This window comes from Lynx rufus, unplaced genomic scaffold (genome assembly GCF_022079265.1).
Source record: "Lynx rufus isolate CCGP_SWC_20201006 ecotype Redwood Valley unplaced genomic scaffold, mLynRuf1.p SCAF_8, whole genome shotgun sequence".
In the NCBI taxonomy this organism is placed as follows: Eukaryota; Metazoa; Chordata; class Mammalia; order Carnivora; family Felidae; genus Lynx; species Lynx rufus.
Window position 1 is genome coordinate 51,665,430 of NW_025814896.1, and position 18,786 is coordinate 51,684,215.

At 47.2% G+C, this 18,786-nt stretch overlaps 1 protein-coding gene and 1 non-coding gene across 2 annotated transcripts in view; one reads left to right on the top strand and one right to left on the bottom strand.

Moving 5' to 3' along the window:
* SH3RF3 (SH3 domain containing ring finger 3) overlaps positions 1-18,786 on the bottom strand; it is a 368,418-nt gene that overhangs the window by 236,032 nt on the left and 113,600 nt on the right. The window lies entirely within an intron of this gene.
* On the top strand, positions 17,531-17,665 carry LOC124504481 (small nucleolar RNA SNORA1). Its single transcript, XR_006960454.1, has one exon. It is a non-coding gene; the product is annotated as a small nucleolar RNA SNORA1 (small nucleolar RNA).

The window sequence follows — 18,786 nt, forward strand, 5'->3', positions numbered from 1 at the left end:
TAAGATAACAGCATCATGGAGAAAGGAAAAAAAGCTGTTGCCTGGAGATGGAGTGCTTGATAATTATCATCACCAACATCACAGCATGTTTAATGGCTTAAGAAGTCCTCATTGGACATTTGTCAAAAAAAAAAAAATCCCAGAGGAAAAAAACCAACCCCATTTTACTACTGCATCAAAAAGAATAAAATATCTGGGAATAAAATTAACCAAAGAGGTAAAACTTCTGTATATTGAAAACTGTAAGACATTGATGAAAGAAACTGAAGAGGACACAAATAAATGGAAAGACATGTCGTGCTCATGGATTAGAAGAATTAATGTTACTGATTTATCCAAAGCAATCTACAGATTCAATGCAATCCCTGTCAAAATTCCAATGGCATTTCCACAGATATAGAACAATTATAAATTTATGAAACCATAAAAGTCCTTGAATAGCCAAAGCAATTTTGAAAAGAGAAAGCTAGAGGCATCACATTTCCTGAGTTCAAATGATATTACAAAGCTATAGTAACCAAGACAGTATGGGATTGGCATAAAAACAGACATATACATCAGTGGAACAGAACAGTGAGCCCAGAAATAAATCCACCAATATAAGGTCAATTAATTTACAACAAAGGGGGCAAGAATATGCAATGGGGAAAGGACAGTCTCTTCAATAAATGGTGCTGGGAAAACGGGACAGTCACATGCAGGAGAATGAAACTGGACCACTTTCTTACACCATACACAGAAATAAATTCAGATTAAAGACCTAAATGTGAGACATGAAACCATAAAACTCCTAGAAGAAAGTATGGGGTAAAGCTCCTTGACATCAGTCTTGGCAGTGAGTTTTTGGATTTGACACCAAAGGCAAGGGCAACAAAAGCAAAAATAACTGAGTAAAAAATAATAAATAAAAGAAGGAAAAGAAAGAGAAGATCATTTCAACAATCAGGACTCAGGAATCTCGATTCCATATAAAAATTGTTTAGGGAAGATGAATCATCCCAGCCTGTTACTCTTCCTCTTTCTTTTTTAACATCATAAAAATCAGCAAGAGTGAATATTGAAGGAAGTCTTTCCTGGAGGGCCAACACTTGAGCTTCCCCCCACTTGCTGCTCCCTCCCCATCATCCTTTGCACTGTCCAGCTCCCCCACAGCGGTAGCCAGCACTGAAAGCCAGAGGAAGCAGGGTTCTGCTGACAGGGAGCGAAGACACTCAAAAAAGGAAAGCACAAAAGTCAGATTTTTCATCTTTCTCTTAGAAACACTGATTTTGTCTTTATAAAGAGGAGCCTAGCAGCAAAAGGTATTCTCCTGGTGGGGGCAGTGGGTGTCTCTTTTTTGGTCATCTGTTTCTTCCCTCTACGTACCCAGGACTTTTACAAGCTACACATTTTTTAACTTTTGGGTTTGTCTGGGTTTTCTTCAAGCTGGTCATGTTTGTGTTTGGCTCCTGCCCTCTTCCTTAATGGGTGACCCCCTCCCATAAATCTAACAGGAAGCCCTGTCTGCTTCCTTGACATGTATTTCCTATTTGGAGGTAGGGAGATTCCTTTAAAAAATAACAAATCCCAGTGCATACAGGGAACAACACCCATAGGAAGGGACTCAGCTCAACCACCTTCCTGACAGATCACCTTCCTGACTTCCTGTCGACTAGTGAGAGGCCCCCATCAGACTTGGGAAGAATTCAGGATGATTTCATTAATAATACATTCCACTATTAATTGATGCTGTTGCTAAGAGAGTAGATCTTAAAAGTTATCACAAGGGAAAAACATTGTAATCAGGTGAGGTGATGAATATTAACTACACTCATTGGGATAATCATTTCACAATAATACATACACCAAATCATTATGTTGTACGTCTTAAACATACACAATGTTATATATCCAGTATATCTCAATAAAACTGGAAAAAATATTGATCAATGCTTTTATCCATGTCTGCCCATAGACAGTATGATTTTATTATTTTTAAGTTTCTTTTTTTTTTTTTTGAGAGAGAGAGAGAGAGAGAGACAGAGAGAGAGAGAGAGAATGGGCAGGGGAAGGGTAGAGAGAAAGGGGGACAGAGGATCCAAAGCAGGCTCTGTGCTGACAGCAGAGAGCCCAACGTAGGGCTCTAACTCACACACTGTGAGATCATGACCTGAGCTGAAATCAGATGTTTAACCAAGTGACCCACCCAGGCACCCCTGATTTTATTCTTAAGTCTTATAAATATTTTGTAGTTTTGCAAATTAAAAGTTGATGTTTACACACATTTGTAGACAAATTGGATCACTCACAGTAACCTTTACTGCTCAGCGGATATAAATCACCCCTGTCCTTAGCAGTGTGGCTACCTGTAGCATTGGTCTTTAGCTCTGAATATTTGGAGGATGATTAAATAATGTGGGATAAATCTCACTGTGGCTCTCATACATGTGCTCACACATTCACTATTCTTTCTTGTTTTTTTTTAATTGAATAAATCACAATTTAGTTGTCCATTCTACTTTTGATGTACATATTGGTATGTTGTTAATAAAGCAAGCTTCAGGCCACATCACCACTCAGTAACCAAGGGAAGGAAATGCCTGAAACAAAACCCTCCTAAATCTATTTCTACATTGGCTCCTCAGCTACCTTTTTGAGTGTGAAGGACTCAGAGGCTGTGCCTGCGTTACCTGGAGCAGTGCCATTCATGCAGCCTCAATGTTGGGCACACAGGCACCCTACCCGTCCCCAGTAGTTTAGTGGCCTCACTCGATTTGGGAAAGTGACCAGAGCTGAAGACAGAGAGGAAGGACAGATTAAAGATGCATCCAAGGAAGCATTTCCAAATGTAGGTGTCACTTGTCATGTCCTGTAGTCAGGAACAAGTCTCTTCAAGTCAGAGGATTCTCCAGCTTCAAGCAGCACCTTGGTCTCATGCACTAGAAGGATCTCCTGTGACACATGCACACACAGGCTGATGCATGCGCACACACACAAAAGCATGCTTCTGCACCCTGGGACCTGGCAGGTCACTTTTACTTTTTTCAATACTCACAAATATTTTAAACTGAACACATTTGGAACTGGGAGAGATCTGTGGCCCAGCTCCATGGTTTCCACCCTGTCACCCACCTGCTGATATTCCTCACGACCCTCCAGATACCACAGACTAATGCTTATATGCATCAATCTACTGTATTAAATAATTTTTCATTTTTATTGATGAAAAACCTACAGCTGCTCATCATAACTTCTGACTATAATCAGATAACATGTGGCTAAAAATTCAACCCAAAGCGAAGGAACCTTCTGTGTCAGGGTCAGCCGCCTCACTGCAGCAAATGCAGACTTCCTTGGCCCCATGTACATCATAAAGGAGAGTAGGCACCCTCACCACCTTTAATGGGACCTGGGCTTTCAGGGACCCTGGGCCAGGCCACTGGCCTCAAATAACTTCTCATTTCACAGACGAAGCACCCAAGTCCCTGCACTGGGACATCTCTGCCATTACAAGGTACAGGGTATGGGGCTCAATGTGAATATCTGGCTGATACTTAGAATTATAGTGTTTGCTTCCACCATCTCACTTTTAGAGATTTTATTTATGTGAAGAGAAAGAGTGATTAGGGAAAGTCCACTTTTCTCCAATTTTGCTGTATTTTGTTGGCTTTTCAAGTGATTGCTTTTGGGCAGCTGGTAAGCACTTCTGTTAGCTGCCATAGGTCCTTGCCTCCATTTCTTTCTGCCTGGGGACTTTAAATCCTAACACATAGCCCCTCTCCACCCCTTCTTTCCACCAACAATCCTCAGAGCTTTCTTAACTCATACTTTTCAAAAACAAGAAAACATAAGCAACCCCATTTCAAAAAGCCACAGGAGCCACAGTCCAAGCAGCCAAGCCCCTCTCCAAGGAACAGGCCTTCTTGCCAAACTGCATGGCACCTGAAGTGCAAAACATGACACTATCCACGGTGCAACCCCCTCCCCTTTAAATAAACCCTAGATTTCTTGCATGAATGATTTTTCCAGGAAGGGAGTGTGAGATGTTTAGAAACATACTGCCAAATGGTAAGTGGAGAAACTACGCATTAGATCTAGAAAGCCCAAAGAGGGTAAGGTTGGGTTGCTCCAGCCCAGGCTGTATGGCTCTCAGCAAGCTCCTCAACCTCCCTGTGCCTCAGTTTCTCATCCACAGAGTGGGGTAATAATGCTGACCTGGGGAGGCTGGGAAGGGCACTGGACATGTCAGGCACAGAAAGCACATAGGAGGCACCCGGCACCCGCAGGCTCATTGTGCATGCCTGTATCATCTCCTTTATAAAATTCACCACCAACAAGACTCCTGACTTCCCACTGGCAGCCTGAGCATCCTGGGTTCTAAATTCTACCTTGAGAGCTTATAACTAAGTGTAGCATTGGCCTTGAGACTTCATTCATTAAACAAATTCACCCATCGTTTATCTACTGAGCCTCAACTAAGTGTGGAGCCTGAGGGAGAGGCACCAGGCTTCCTAGTCTCAGCCTCTGGGAGCCTGAGCTGTAATTTCTCCCCAGGCTGACTAAAGCCCCAAGTGAAGTGTGAATGACTAGTGTGAGTGACTAGCAGAAAGGTTCAGTCTCGGGTTAAGTGAGCACCCACCAAACAAGGGAGTCTGGGAATGTCCCAGTGCTTTTGCCTACACCCATCAGTTCCGAGGCAGGCAGCAAGCAGCTCGTCTCAATGTCTGAGATGATGTCTGGGTGGGCAGTCGGGGGCTCACCAAGCCCATCTCCACTGGGAGGAGGGAAGGCAGTGGAAGGGCTAGGATGGAAGTGGGGCTGGCTGAGGTCATGAGAGGGCAGGGGCTGTGGGGGATGCTGTTTGCACTCCAGGCCCTGCAAGCAGAGGCTCCATGGACTGGCCATAACCTCTGCCCAGGAGGCCCATCCTTCTCCCGTTTCAAACCACCCCCTCCCATGTCCACTGCCTACTATCTCAGGACAGGGCCTCACCCAACAGTGACCACTGACACTGAAGAAATGGCAAAAAGAGGCACAACTCTAACAATGAAAGCCTGGCGATTCTGATGATAACTCAGGCACCTGAGATGCAGGGAGCAGAATTCAGCAAGGGTGTTTTGTCAAGTGCCACAGCATGTGCCAAGGGAGTTGGTGCCAGGGTGCTGGACAGAGTGGGGTGTGTGTGCACATGTGTGTGCAATGGGTTGTGTGTGGTATGTGAATATGTGTGGTGTGGTGTGTGTGTGTGTGTGTGTGCACATGTGTGTGTGATAGTTTGTGATGTGCGAATATGTGTGGTGTGTGGCATGAATGTGCACATGTGTGCGATGAACTGTGTGTGTGAATATGTGTGGTGTGTGGTGTGTGTGTATACACACATGTGTGATTGTGTGTTGTGTGTGAATATGTGTGATGTGTATTTGTATGTGGTGTATATGTGTGTGTGGTGTATGTGGTGTGTGTGCACACATGTGTGTGATAGTCTGTGTGTGATGTGTGAATACATGTGGTGTGTGGTGTGTATTTGTGTGTAGTGTGTATGGTGTGTATACATGTGTGTGGTGTGTGTATATGTGTATATATGTGTATATGTGTGTGTGGTGTGTATACATATGTGTGGTGTATGTGTGTGATATGTGGTATGTTTTTGTGTGTGTGGTGTATATATGTGTGTGTGTATGGTGCATGTGTGGTGTGTATATGTGTGTGGTGTGGGGGTGTGTGTGTGGTATGTGGTGTGTATATGTGTTTATGTGTGTGTGGTACGGGTATATGTGATGTGGAGTGTGTGTGTATGTGTGTGTGTGTGTGTGTGATGATGTGATGTGTGTGTCTGCCCATGCCTGATGATTTCTGTGATGTCCAAGAGGACAGAAGAAAGGCACAGGTGGAACTGTGACATGTGGGTCCCCTAGTGTAGGCAATGACATTTGTCCTCTTGGCCACTTAAGAGATGGTGCAGCTATGGAAAGCCTGCATGCATCCACCAGCAAGCTGCTGGGGGTGACTTCCAGATCTACAAGAAGATTCCTATCTATGCTAAAAGACTGGGGAAACAAAACCTAGGATTAATCTATTTCAAGCTAGTTTTTCCTGACAAGAACTGCCCAAAACTCCACTCATAACTCAAAGTAGGTGACAGTTGGAAAGCCAGGGTATGTGGCAGCCATGCAACACTGTAAAACCCCATGCTTGCTGGTGCCATCTCTAAGTGACCCAGGGACACTGCATTGAGGACAAGGCCACAAGGCCACTTTGGACACTGGCACCAGATGTCTTGTCAGAAGGGGTAGAGGTGAGGTCCATTCTGCCGGACCAGGTGGGCGCTGGTCTGGGCACTCAGCAGTCTCTGCAGAGGGTTTCCAAATGCAGTGGTGGGGGCCCTGCTGTCTTAGGGAAGAGGACCAAAGGCTCCCTGCAGGACAGTCACACCCATTCCTAGAAAAAGCACAGGCTCTGAATCAGGGACTGTGATCTGACACTTCTGAGCAGGGATGCCACCTCCCTGGGCATCAGCATCCTGGCAATGGAGGTCAGTGACCATGCCACTTCACAGATAAGAACACCTAGGACAAGGCCGGACACGAAGCAGTAAGCCCACAAACACCACTCAGTCATCAGCATCACCTTCCTGTTTCTCCCCCAAGATGGGCCCTGACCTCTAAAAACAGGCTGAGTGAAATCAGGGTTCTGGGTGGGGTTTGTTTTTGTCCTAAGTTGGTGGGCTTGGGTATACATACATGTAAGTTTCGGGATCTGGGCTGGATGACCACACCACACACTGGAGCACAGCATGTCTCCCAAATGTCAACAAGGAGGGAAGAATGAGCTCTCAGGATACCAGTGAAGTCTAGGGATCACCGAAGGTCTCCTCCTGCACTGCAGCTCTACCTGCTAGCTCTTAGCACATAGCAAACAGGCCAAGTGAGCAAGCCCACACAGGAGAAATCTGCAAAGTGATGAGCCTGGAGGGTAAGGGGAGAAGGTCTGACAACCCAGTCCAGACAACATCCGGTGCTACAGGTAAGAGGCAAGGGTTTGCCACATGCTACAAACACATGCAGACCATGTCCATGCCTCTGAATGTCATGCTGGGTTGAGGAAGACAGTGAATATTTAATCTGAACAGCACTGGGTGCTAGAGTTCTACTTACTGCCAGAGTGACCACAGAGGCAATCTACCTGCAGCCATGACGAGTGCTGCTTTGGGGAGGGGGAGGACAATGAACTTCTCTTTTCTGGAGAATCTCCTCCCTACTTCAGTGGGGAGCTGACCTGAGTTATCCCAGAAAGCAGAAATATCCAGTCCACTCACCAGGATAGGGCCAAGTTATGTCTCAATTGGGCCAAAAGCACATTTTCTAGTATGTCAAAGCCATTTCTAGCTAACAAGCTCTAGTTCTTTCTCTTGGCTCCTGGAATCTTGGTGGGCTTTTTACATGAGGCATTCTGATAGCAAATAAACTCTTAAAAAATATACCTATTCATGTATAAAAATTGAGTCTCTAACAAAATCATCTGGGTCTACTGATACCGACTGCTTACTCCATGGTATGGGCACCAGATCACTGGAAAGCCTAGTGGGACACATAGGGATAATGTCGAGGGAGACAGGGAGCACTCACAGACTCAGGAGACAGCTGTGTTGAGGCAGATGGAGGAGCACTAACAGACTCAGAGGATGCATGTCACAGACCATGTGAGGCTCCTAAATCTTCCTGACCAGGTCCTGACATGGCACAGCTGACAGCCCCTTCTAGCACAATCTCCTCCCTGGGAAGCTTTCCAGGGAGAATGAACTAAGTCTATCAACCCACTTTGTTCAGGCAGTGAAAACCTTGAGCAAAGTCTCTACTTAGCTCCTCATATAAAAAAAATAGAGAGAGAATGAATCTTTCCATGCTTCAGCACTTTCACCCACAAGAGGCTTTTTTTTAAGTCTCCATATTCCAGCCATTTAATTACTCTTTACAAATCTCTGCAGTGATGAGACATGAATCAGCCTTAGATCCCAGGCTGCAAGGGAAGGACCTAGATAGGTTCACCCATCTACAGAGAGTGGGGAGCCATAAGAGGCCACTGGGGCATCAAAGCAGGGTGTGATGACTGACCTCCGAGCTTCTGCAATCAGGCTGGGCTGACCCATGTGCTGTGAGGAGCTCCTGGTCCTCATTATAATGTCTATCTGGTGCTTCTGAATAATGGTCATCTGAGACACTGATCCCTCACATTTACAAAACTCATTAGGCAAGCAGTTTCCCTGTAAGTTTTCAAGCCTCAGATATCTAAATGCAGAATCTTAACGATGATGGTCTTCTTTAAATAAGACTTTGTTTAAAAAATACAACTGTAACCTCAGCAGGAAAGACCTTAGCACTGTGGCCTTTCCTCACCGAGGTCCAGAGGCTCCTTAGGCTTGTGCATTCTTGTTAGCCTGTCAGGAAGGATCCCTGGCTCACTTCCTCCTGCTCTTGCTGTGCTCTGCCCTGCTGGGGGACCTGGTTCTTATAGCCCTGTGGCCTTTTCTCCTGATCGAATAGAATAAAATGCTGCATACTCATTGAAGAATTTTTAATACACATCACGTGTCAGAATGTCTCTTGTGTCAGTACAGCCCGGAGAATATAACAAAGTGCAAACCCAGTGGCCCTTTGAGGCCTCAGTTTCTCCACTGTAAGTAAAGGGTTAGAGGATCTGGTCTTCAGGGTGCTCCCAGCTCCCAGACACTGTATGAGTCCATAAGCAAGGCCTGGGAATGCCTGCCATTTAACTGATTATCAATGACCCACACTACTTAAACAAGACTAGTAACTACTAAATGCACAAAATAACATGCACTTTTATAAAAAGGGGATTTCTTATCCTCCGCAGGCAGGGCTGTGATAGAATCACAGTAGTGTTTGGGAGATCTCAACATGTAAAGGGCAACAGTTTCTTTGCCCTCAAGGCAACTAAAATCTAGGGAAGAAATGGGAGGGGAATACTTGAGAACTTTGAACAGTCTTGGAGTAAACAAGGTTTTTAAATAGATGTTACAAGGACATATATTTTCACTGGCAAGTGAACTTCCCAGTTAGTTAGTGTCACAGGTACTCAGGAAGAAATAGTTACAAATTAGTGTGTTGTCCAGACAGAGTTTACAGATGGAATTATTAGAGCTTGGAGTTCTGTTTTATTTCTTATCCCATAATACTCTCAAGGGAAATACACCTTAGTTCTGTCCAGAGTCCCTGTACCACCACACACTGAATCCAGCACTTGGGCAGAGTGCTATCTTGCTGGGCTCCTTCCCCCTTCTGTAGGATGGGTATCATCCACCCGCCTCCCATGGAGATGTCTAAAGATGCAACAGAGTGATGCTATAGAACCGTTCCGAAACGTGGGGTAACTGTGTGAGGAGGACAGTCACTAGTTCTCACCCTAGACAGGAAGCTCTCAACTCCTGGTCCTATATGAGGGTAGACAGATGGACCATGACCAGTGGCCTCACCCAGGACTTCACTTACTTCACCCAGCATTTAACTTACTGCAGTCTTTGCTCTGCTCAGGAAGCTCAAAGAGAAACACACTGTGCATCTGTCACAGATAGAGAAAACCAGAGGCCCCCAGCCACTCTCTGGGTGTTCCTTGAAAGCCAGGTGGGCTACCTCACAAGACATCTGTGCAGGGTCACTATGGGGTGGGGCACAAGCCCACAGGCCCCTTCCTGAATCCAAGCCCAGCCATACACTAATAGGTGTCATTCATTGCCCAGGCCTGCTCTTGCACCCCTCCTATGCCTGCCACACTGAAGCTGGCCTGAGCTCCAGGTGGAGGACTGACTCCATCCAGTGATATATGTTTTTTCTGTTATAGCATCACCCACCCACAGTGGACTGCCCCCTTCCTCACAGCGGTTTCCAGCAGTATAAGTCTGTGTGATGTAGCGTGGATTTCAGTCAATGGGCGTAAAGCCAAACAACACAGACATGACTTCCTCAGGCTGAATGGACAGAAACCCTCCATCTGTGGGGGATGCACACACATCCACACAGCCAGTCTGAGTGACCTGCATCTCTAAACAAAATAGGGAAGGAAGGAAGCACGCAGATTTTGTCATGTGTGATGAGCAAAGGTATGTTACAAAGGGGCTTCCTGCCCACTCAGCAGGGTCCTAACTTGACTTGCTCAGCCGGGGTGGGGGTTCACCAGCGCATACACTGTCAAAGGCCAGATAAGACTTCTTGCAATCCCACTCACTTCTACCTGAATATCCCTCCCCTTTTGTAAGCATCTGCTGGTGTTGTCCTGCTTTCCAGCTGCTTGCTGTGGCTAGGAGGCAGCAGGGATTATAGGTACGTGCCTTGGCCAAATGAAGACCCTTCCTGACGCATTTTACTGTGCTCTGCTTCCACTACAATGAAAACAAACGAAATGCCATCTTCACAACTGATGAGCACTCCTGCTGCCTGCTGTTCAGCAAAATGCTAGCATGCAGGCTTCCCTGAGCCCAGAAAGGGGACAATCACCTCTTTCCACCTCTTCATCAGTGCTTTGTTCTACACGGCAGGAAGAACCATCAGCAAGGGGTTCTGTCCCTCTATCTACAGCACTCCAAATGAAAGACTGCTCCCTGGGCTTGACTCCCAGATCTGTGTAACAGAGCAGAGAATGTCTGAAGGCCTGCATGGTGCAGTGCCCCACACTATACAAGGCTACTGGGCACGTGTAAGCCATCCCAGGCCAAGTCCTATGCTGTTACCCTCCTCCCTGTTCCCTACCCTATGGATGGCTGCGAGCAGCTTCTCCCATGTGCTTCCTTTGTCCCTAAATGACCCACCAGTTCTCCTATGGGTCAGAACGTTACGTGCAAGATGTCCTCGTACCCACTTCACAGATGAAAATACCAAGCTCTAAATGTTAAAAAAAATTTTTTTAAGGGGAGGGCACCTGGATGGCTCAGTCTGTCAAGCATCAGACTTTGGCTTAGGTCATGATTTCATGGTTTGTGAGTTTGAGCCCGGTTCGGGCTCCGTGCTGACAGCTCAGAGCCTGGAGCCTGCTTCAGATTCTGTGTCTCCCTCTCTCTCTACCCCTCCCCACTCACACTCTGTCTCCCTCTCTCTCTCAAAAATAAATAAACATTAAAAAAAAAAACACAAAAAAACCACCGAGCTCAACTGCAAGAGCACGGAGCTGAGGCTAAGCCCAGATACGCAGGTTCAGAGGCTGGCACTCTTCCACCCACAGTCCCTACCAGGCCCCTGAACCAATGAAAGCCGGCACCATCTGCTCTGCCTGGGTTGCTCTCTGTTCCCAGAGGGCATGAACCTGGAACCAGTGCCTCCTGGGGGCACCTGGGCCCAGGGCTCTGCCCTCAGAGGCAGAGCAATAATGACCCACACAAGGCTCCATGGGGCAGTGTGAAGAATGAAGGAACTTCCCTGAAAGTGCCTTCTGAACTTCATAGAATCAGACACATGTGAGTGGTGACAGCAGGATACCCGCTCCTTCCCTCCCAGGAGCCCACAGAAGCTCTTCTGGTTCTGACTCCCCCAGACAACACAGGGGAGTTTATCTTTCCAGCTTCCTGGAGAAGCACAAGGCTCTGTGCTGCCCACTCTCTCCTCAGAGCCTGTGGGAGGAGGATCAGAGCTGCCTGCGGCACTGGCCCTTCAGGTGGGTGTGCCTATTCCTGCACCCTTCCACTGTCACAGCCTGGCTGCGGCTGCCTCAGAGTTCTGTCTCATGACCTGCCATCCCGGGCTGTGTGGGATGGCTTACCCACCAGCTGCCCTGCCCATTACTAGATCCCACCTGGTCCCACAGCATACTGACCCTTCACCTGGGCCCCTCAATGGGGCCCACTCAGCCCCCTGACCAAGGTCACATACCCTCTCATTCTCCACACCTGGCATCCCAGCCAAGGGTCAGCAGAGACTGTGCACCAGCCCTGGAGTTCAGGCGACAGTTTGCATGGTTTTTCCACCAGGGACAAGGCTAAGTGACAGGGTTGTCAAGCCTAGTTAGTGCACTGCAAGTTTATAAATAACCACCAGGGAAGCCGCAGGAATGCATTTACTACCAAGATGTGCTGAGAATTTAGAAAATGAAAAGACCCTAAAGAACCCCTCTGCTTTAGGCTGAGGTCAACATTGCAAGCATCTCTCTACCAAAAAAAACCATTCAGGGTACCACTTGCGAAGGATCTCTCTGGCTGGGGTAGGTGGGGGAGAGAATATAAGCAGAGAAAGCTCTCAAGGCATCCAAGAACACAGGTGCCTCAGCCTGGGTCCCTGCTCCTCTTGGTATATCACAAACAGGGCTCAGACAGTGCCCACTGCCCTCCGTCCCTCAGCCTGACGCTGCCCAAATACTAGAAGCACACAGAGCCAGGCATGTAGCCCTAACACAGACATCAAGGGGGGCCCCATTTTGATACATAGCCCCTTCGACAGGCACCTATTTGAACCCTCCATGTAACAAAAGTGAAATGAACAAAATCAAAGAAAAAAACTCTTCTGTAGGCAGAAAGAGCAAGTATAGAAATCCTTCTATTTTAATTTAGCTCATATTCTCCTCCCTGCCACCAACTTCTCCCACATAAAGCGCCTCTGAAACATGGTAACTCCAGGGCATTGTGAGAAAAAGTGCTCTGTGAACACTCTCTTAGGATATCGTAGCTTGGCCAATGTATCACTGTGTCATACTGCACAGGGGAATCATAACAGAGAACCCACAGGAACCCCAGCCTGCCCTCTTTGTGGGTTTTTAAGACTCCCCGCAACACAAACACAGCTCTGAGTGGTGGTCCCAGAGGGTGTCAGAGCCAGGCCTCTGTCTGCAGGCTCTGAACCAGCCACAACATTATCTCAGGGCCCAAGAGCCTCCTCTGTCAGACCCCAGAGGCTATAGAAGCCCAAACACACTATTTGAGAATTGAGCCTTATGAATCCCCTGACCCAGCTTTTGTGATTTAGCTTGAACTGCATGGGTATGTCGCGGCTATCATTTACGATCTGGCAGCAGGTGTGTATCAAAAATCTCATGATGAAGTCACATGAAAACCAGATCCCCTGCTAGCCCAAAGCTGTCTCCCCCTTCTGAAAGCTGCCTTTACCCGAAGGTGGATGCAGAGTCATCCTCCCCTGGCCACCCAGGTAGAGAGGGCATGGTGAGCATGGGATGGACAGAATCAGGGAAAGCAGTGGCCTCAAAGACAGTCTCTCTGCAATTTGTTCTTAAAGGCAAAACCCCAACCACAGGATATGGTGGTTGAATAGCACAGCCAATTAGCTCTATGAGAGCAGCTCCCCACAGGCAGTCAGAGCTCAGAAGATGCCTTCACCAACCCCCAGCCCAGTCCAGGCCGCCAAGCCTGGTCATGTGCCTGCTCTGACCTGGGAGTACCCATACGAAGAGCAGCAAACAGCAGAACAGCTTGCTGGTTTAAATCACTGTGTACAGTCTTGCATTTGGACAAACCAGGACCTTCTGACAGTCACAGCTCAGCCACCACAGCTTAGCCAGGGTAGGGCTCCCAGAGGCAGGAGGCAACCAGCTGCATCAGAACAGGATCACATGTGGTGGTCTGCTCCACATCCCAACACAGGAAACTAGCCTACAGGAATTGCCATGACTGCAGAGACAGCTAGTCACCTGTGCTGGACAGGACTACCAGTGAGGACTGGAGTGGTGACACCATGCCTGTGTCCCTCAGCAGCACACGGTTCTCGCCAGCTCATAGAGTCAGCCTGGCCTTGACAGCAGTGAGCTGAGGGCAGGAGGAAGGTTCCCCAATACCCCAGAAGGAATAGAAAGCCTTCAGGCTCTCAGTTTCCAGAGACCCTCACTGAAACCTTGGTTCACTAGATTTAGCACTCCTCTTGACTTGTCAGCTTCTTGCTCTTGAAAATTTGAGCACAATCTCCTCTGGTTGTCATACTGACCTGCCCAAATAATATCCCTTCAGTAAACATTCATTTCACCCCCTGCAAAGGATGCCTGGAAGTCTTGGCACTATGTATTTGTTTCTAGGGGTCATTAAGGTAAATTTATCCTTATATAAGTATAGGTTGATGGCTAAAGTCTTACTAGCCAGCAGCTCCTTGGTGTTTCTAACAGTTGAGCCAAATCAGCACCAGGCTCTTTCCCTTTCCCTCAATCTGAAAGTCTTTATAAGAAGCCTGTTTCCAAAGGGCAAGCAGATTCCTGGGGTCCAGGGACAGCAAGGCTGCTTGAGCCACAAAAGAGAAAGTACTTACATGTATGTGCGTGTGCACAAGCATGGTGCCAACCAAAGGGGGAAAAGTCTCCCAAAATGGTTGGCACAAAAGCCAAGGTGATGGGCTTCACATTGGGCCTGGGGGCAGCCCTGACTCTGGTTTCAGGATGCAGCATGCCGTTGTTTATGGGGACTCATCTGGGAAAAGGGGTTTCCAATACAATCTCCACCTGAACTGCGTCTCTGTCTCCTTTACATAAAACATATTCTTAGTCTGGGTTTCTGCACTTGGGTTACTTGCTTTTTTGGGAAACTGAGATAGGGGAAGCTCTAGCTGTGTAATTCAGGAAATGGATAACATGCCAGAAACTTTACAGAGTACACACCATGCATGGAGAACGAGAGAGAACTTTCTTTAGGAAGCTAGTGGCAGGCAGAACCATCCTGGCCCCAGACAACTCAAGGAAGAAAGTAACACTAGCTTTGCTCCCCTCAGGCCACCCCTCCCCGACTGCCCCCGGCAAACCACCTCCAGCCCAGACATAGGCTGGTCCTGCCCCCTCCCTGCGGGCACTGCACAGACACAGGGCAGCTGCCCTTACAGGGAGGCCTCGAGGCTGCTTCCTTTCTTTCTTCTTGTGAAGCCCACAGAGTTGAAAAGCAGACAGTTGATTTATTATTTCCTTGTCACATGATGGACTGAATGACTTGATTTAGCCTCTCCAAAAAGGATTTATCTTTGTGCCCACGTGGCACACACACAAAAAAACAACTCCTGGCCCAATGGGCATTTTCCCAGGATGTGAACAGAGACTTTGGAGTGGACGAGAGGGATTCTGGTGGTGTTGAGGCTGCCACTAAGTGGATGCGCACATTCCGAGAGGACTCAGGTGCAGTGGAGGTCAAGCCGGGCAGTGTGAAGGGAAGAGGTAGTTTAAAGCCTTCCCACCAAGAAGAACTGCTGGTTCTCTGCAAGGCTCCATCCATCTCCCTTCATGAATACGCATAAAAATACAGTCAGTGGATGGCAGCTGGTCTCTGGGGCAATGGGACACAAGAGATGCCACTGTCTGTCTTCCGGCACCTAAGGTACCTTGAAATAAAATCCTCCTTTGCTGTTTTCTCTAGTGGTTCACTCATCAACAGCTTGAAGTTTTCCCTTTCACTGAATAAAGCTTAACTCCATCCAGAGAAAATGAGAAAAAGAAAAAACTATTTAGGAGATAAAATTTAGGCCGTCAAGACTAAGAAGAAAAGTAACAATAAAAACCAAGGCACAATCCTCTAAACAAATTCTCTAGAAGCTCTCAAAGTCCCAACACACCCAGATCCAAGGGGTCCCTGGGCTACCCACACCCAGGGACCTGGCAGCGCCTGCACCGTAAAGTATCTGCGCTTCAGATACTTTCCTGTTTCGCTAAGGGAGCCCTTTCCTCCACATTTAAATAAATCATGAGCCTGAATCACTTACGTTCCTTCCAGCGATGACAGTGCAACGTCTGCATCCCTAATGAGATTAAAATCCCATTAAACTGGCACGTCAGAATGCCTTCAGAGCTCACCTCAGGACTCCTGCAGCAGCAGCAGCAGCGGCCGCCTGGATTCCTGGAATTATGCTGAGCCAGCACTGGTGGGGCAATGGGCTCCACGGAACTGGCAGTGTCTTCACAGTGTGGTGTCAACCTACTTTTTCTCTCATTCTCAGCTCAGGGAACATGCACTGAGGACGCGGGTGCTCTGCAAAGGCACTGAGGCCACAGCAGCATGGGCCACACCCTCAGTCTCTCCAGAGTAGCGTTTATAGGCTTGTGAGAAAGCCGGGTGTGAAACAATATGCACTCACATTTGTGATCAGGAGAGAGAGGGTGGACAGAGAGTATGTGTGTTTGTGCACAAGCACACACAGCAAAGGGTAAAGGGTATATACCATTGGTTGCAGCAAGAAAATAAAGATGTTCTCTCCCTTCCTACCACTATGCCTCGATTCACTGGCCTGGAGCAGGGATAATTAAAGAGACAAGAAGAAAAACCAATTTAGTTGGCTTATTTCTCTGAAAACCTCTGCTATTAAAAGCACAAGCAACAGGCAGCTTGCTCCATGTTATTATGTTCATTAAATCAGTAAGGCGCACCCCAGCTGGGATTCTGGACCCAGCCACAGACAGTACTTACTGAAAGCTACTATGAGGGCCTTCTACACTTCTGATCATTCCTTTGCTTAAAACAACTCAGAAAGTTCTCTCCAACAGTTCCTAAAAGTTGCCCAAATTCTTAGGTACATTTCATTTGACATCCCGTATTTATAGAGGTTATGGCATGTCTGATAAGAACTGTCGAGTTTATTTTGATAGGTATTTGCTAATTTTGTATCTTCTGTGGCTGATGATTTCTAGTTAGTTGACTAGAAATTGTAAATGTGTTCACAGCTTCACAGATATTTATATTGAGTACTAACATGAAAACAACCCGGAGATTCATTGCTAATGGCAAACTTGACAAAAATGAATATGCCCAATGCCCTCTGTTCTTAGAACAGCTTTACCCAAGTTTCATTCAATAAATGAGAAGCTGTCTACTGGGATCCTGGTACGGTGACCTCACTGAGAAACACCAAAATGGAATGAACACACCATTCTGTGGCCTCAACTTGCTGCCTACATTTGATAAGGTAAGAGAAACCCCACACACGAAGAAAGAACTACATGTGTGCACACACACATAATGGCACAGGCACACCGGCCTCTCCTTTAGCCTTGTGAGGACTGTGAGCTTGCACAACTCCTCATAAAGAACCCCCCTCTCCTGCTTAGGTCACAACTCTGACTCAGGGTCAAAAGTGCCATCTAAGCTCTGATGTAAATGATACTTACAGAGCCCCACACGGATGTTCAATATCCTTCCGGAGCACTTTTCTGGATGTTGAGACCAGAATGCGGTATGTGGTGAGTGCCGCCTGGCTGGGCCTGACCACGAGAATTATGACACAGAGAGAAAATACTGCCCTGGAGAGGCAGTGCCTCCCAAATCCCAGAGGAGACCCAATCCATTCGCTGAAGCTGAATGTCCCTGAACCCCTGCCATGTACCTGGCAAAGTCCTGGAAATCTAAGCTTCCATCATAGAAGATGCTCCATCTCACAGGAGAAACAGCACATAAATAGACAATCACACACTGGGGGGGCGGGGGGGGGGGTTGCTGCTGAGACAGGGAGAAGCAAATCCCAGAAGAAAAGAGACAAAGACAATGATTATTGACCTGGCCTTCTTCTCATGGGGTCAAGGAATAGGTCATGACTTCTCTACCTGTGCCCTTACCTACTAACCAGAGTTTAAGGTGCAGTCTTGCTAAAGCCTCATTCTAGATGGAAATGGGCACTGTCATTCATGGTGTCCAGAGACTGTTAACGCGGCTACACTGAGACACACATTTTGCTACCATCACAGCAAGTTTATTGCCGTGGTGACAGTGAGACCCATAACAGCATCTGCTGGGCTCAAGCCATGGAGGGGAAGCAACAAGACTTTTTAAATTTTTTTTTTCAACGTTTATTTATTTTGGGGACAGAGAGAGACAGAGCATGAACGGGGGAGGGGCAGAGAGAGAGGGAGACACAGAATCGGAAACAGGCTCCAGGCTCTGAGCCATCAGCCCAGAGCCTGACGCGGGGCTCGAACTCACGGACCGCGAGATCGTGACCTGGCTGAAGTCGGACGCTTAACCGACTGCGCCACCCAGGCGCCCCAAGACTTTTTTTTTTTTAAATCTTTTTTTTTTCAACGTTTATTTTATTTTTTTTGGGACAGAGAGAGACAGAGCATGAACGGGGGAGGGGCAGAGAGAGGGAGACACAGAATTGGAAACAGGCTCCAGGCTCTGAGCCATCAGCCCAGAGCCTGACGCGGGGCTCGAACTCACGGACCGCGAGATCGTGACCTGGCTGAAGTCGGACGTTTAACCGACTGCGCCACCCAGGCGCCCCAAGACTTTTTAATATTAGAAACAAGGACTAACAATTCTAGATCAGTGCACAATCAGTGCACTTCTTACAATTTGACTTCTAGGGTCCTAACATAAAGAAACTAGATCCCAAAGATTAGCGATGGGGAATTTTTGAAGTATGTTCATATTCAAGTGGAGATCAAAGAAGCCAAACTGAAGAGCTCTGGACTGACAGTGAACTATGGATTGAACAAAAAAAGTTCCTTTTAAAAGGGCCGTATTGAAGATTATCATTCTGACTTTGAGGAACTATGGTGATTGGCTATAGAAGGAATCACACATAAAATTCCTTAAATAAAAATGTATTGGCTTAAAAAAAAAGATTCAGTCTTGCTAAACACAGGTGTGCATTAGACCAATGTCAGAGGCAAAGCTGAACAAGGCTGTGGCATTTACATACAACATGTCATGCACAGTTGTGAGTGCTTTACCCTATTCATTCATTTAACCCACCCACTGGCCTACTGAGGAAGGAACCACCCACACTGTACAGATGAGGAAAGTAAGGCACAGAGAGGGCAAGTAACTTCCCCTGGATTGTGCAGGTAGAACACCGCAGCACTGGCCCCTGGCTCTGTGTTCTATACCATTATGCTGCTATGTGT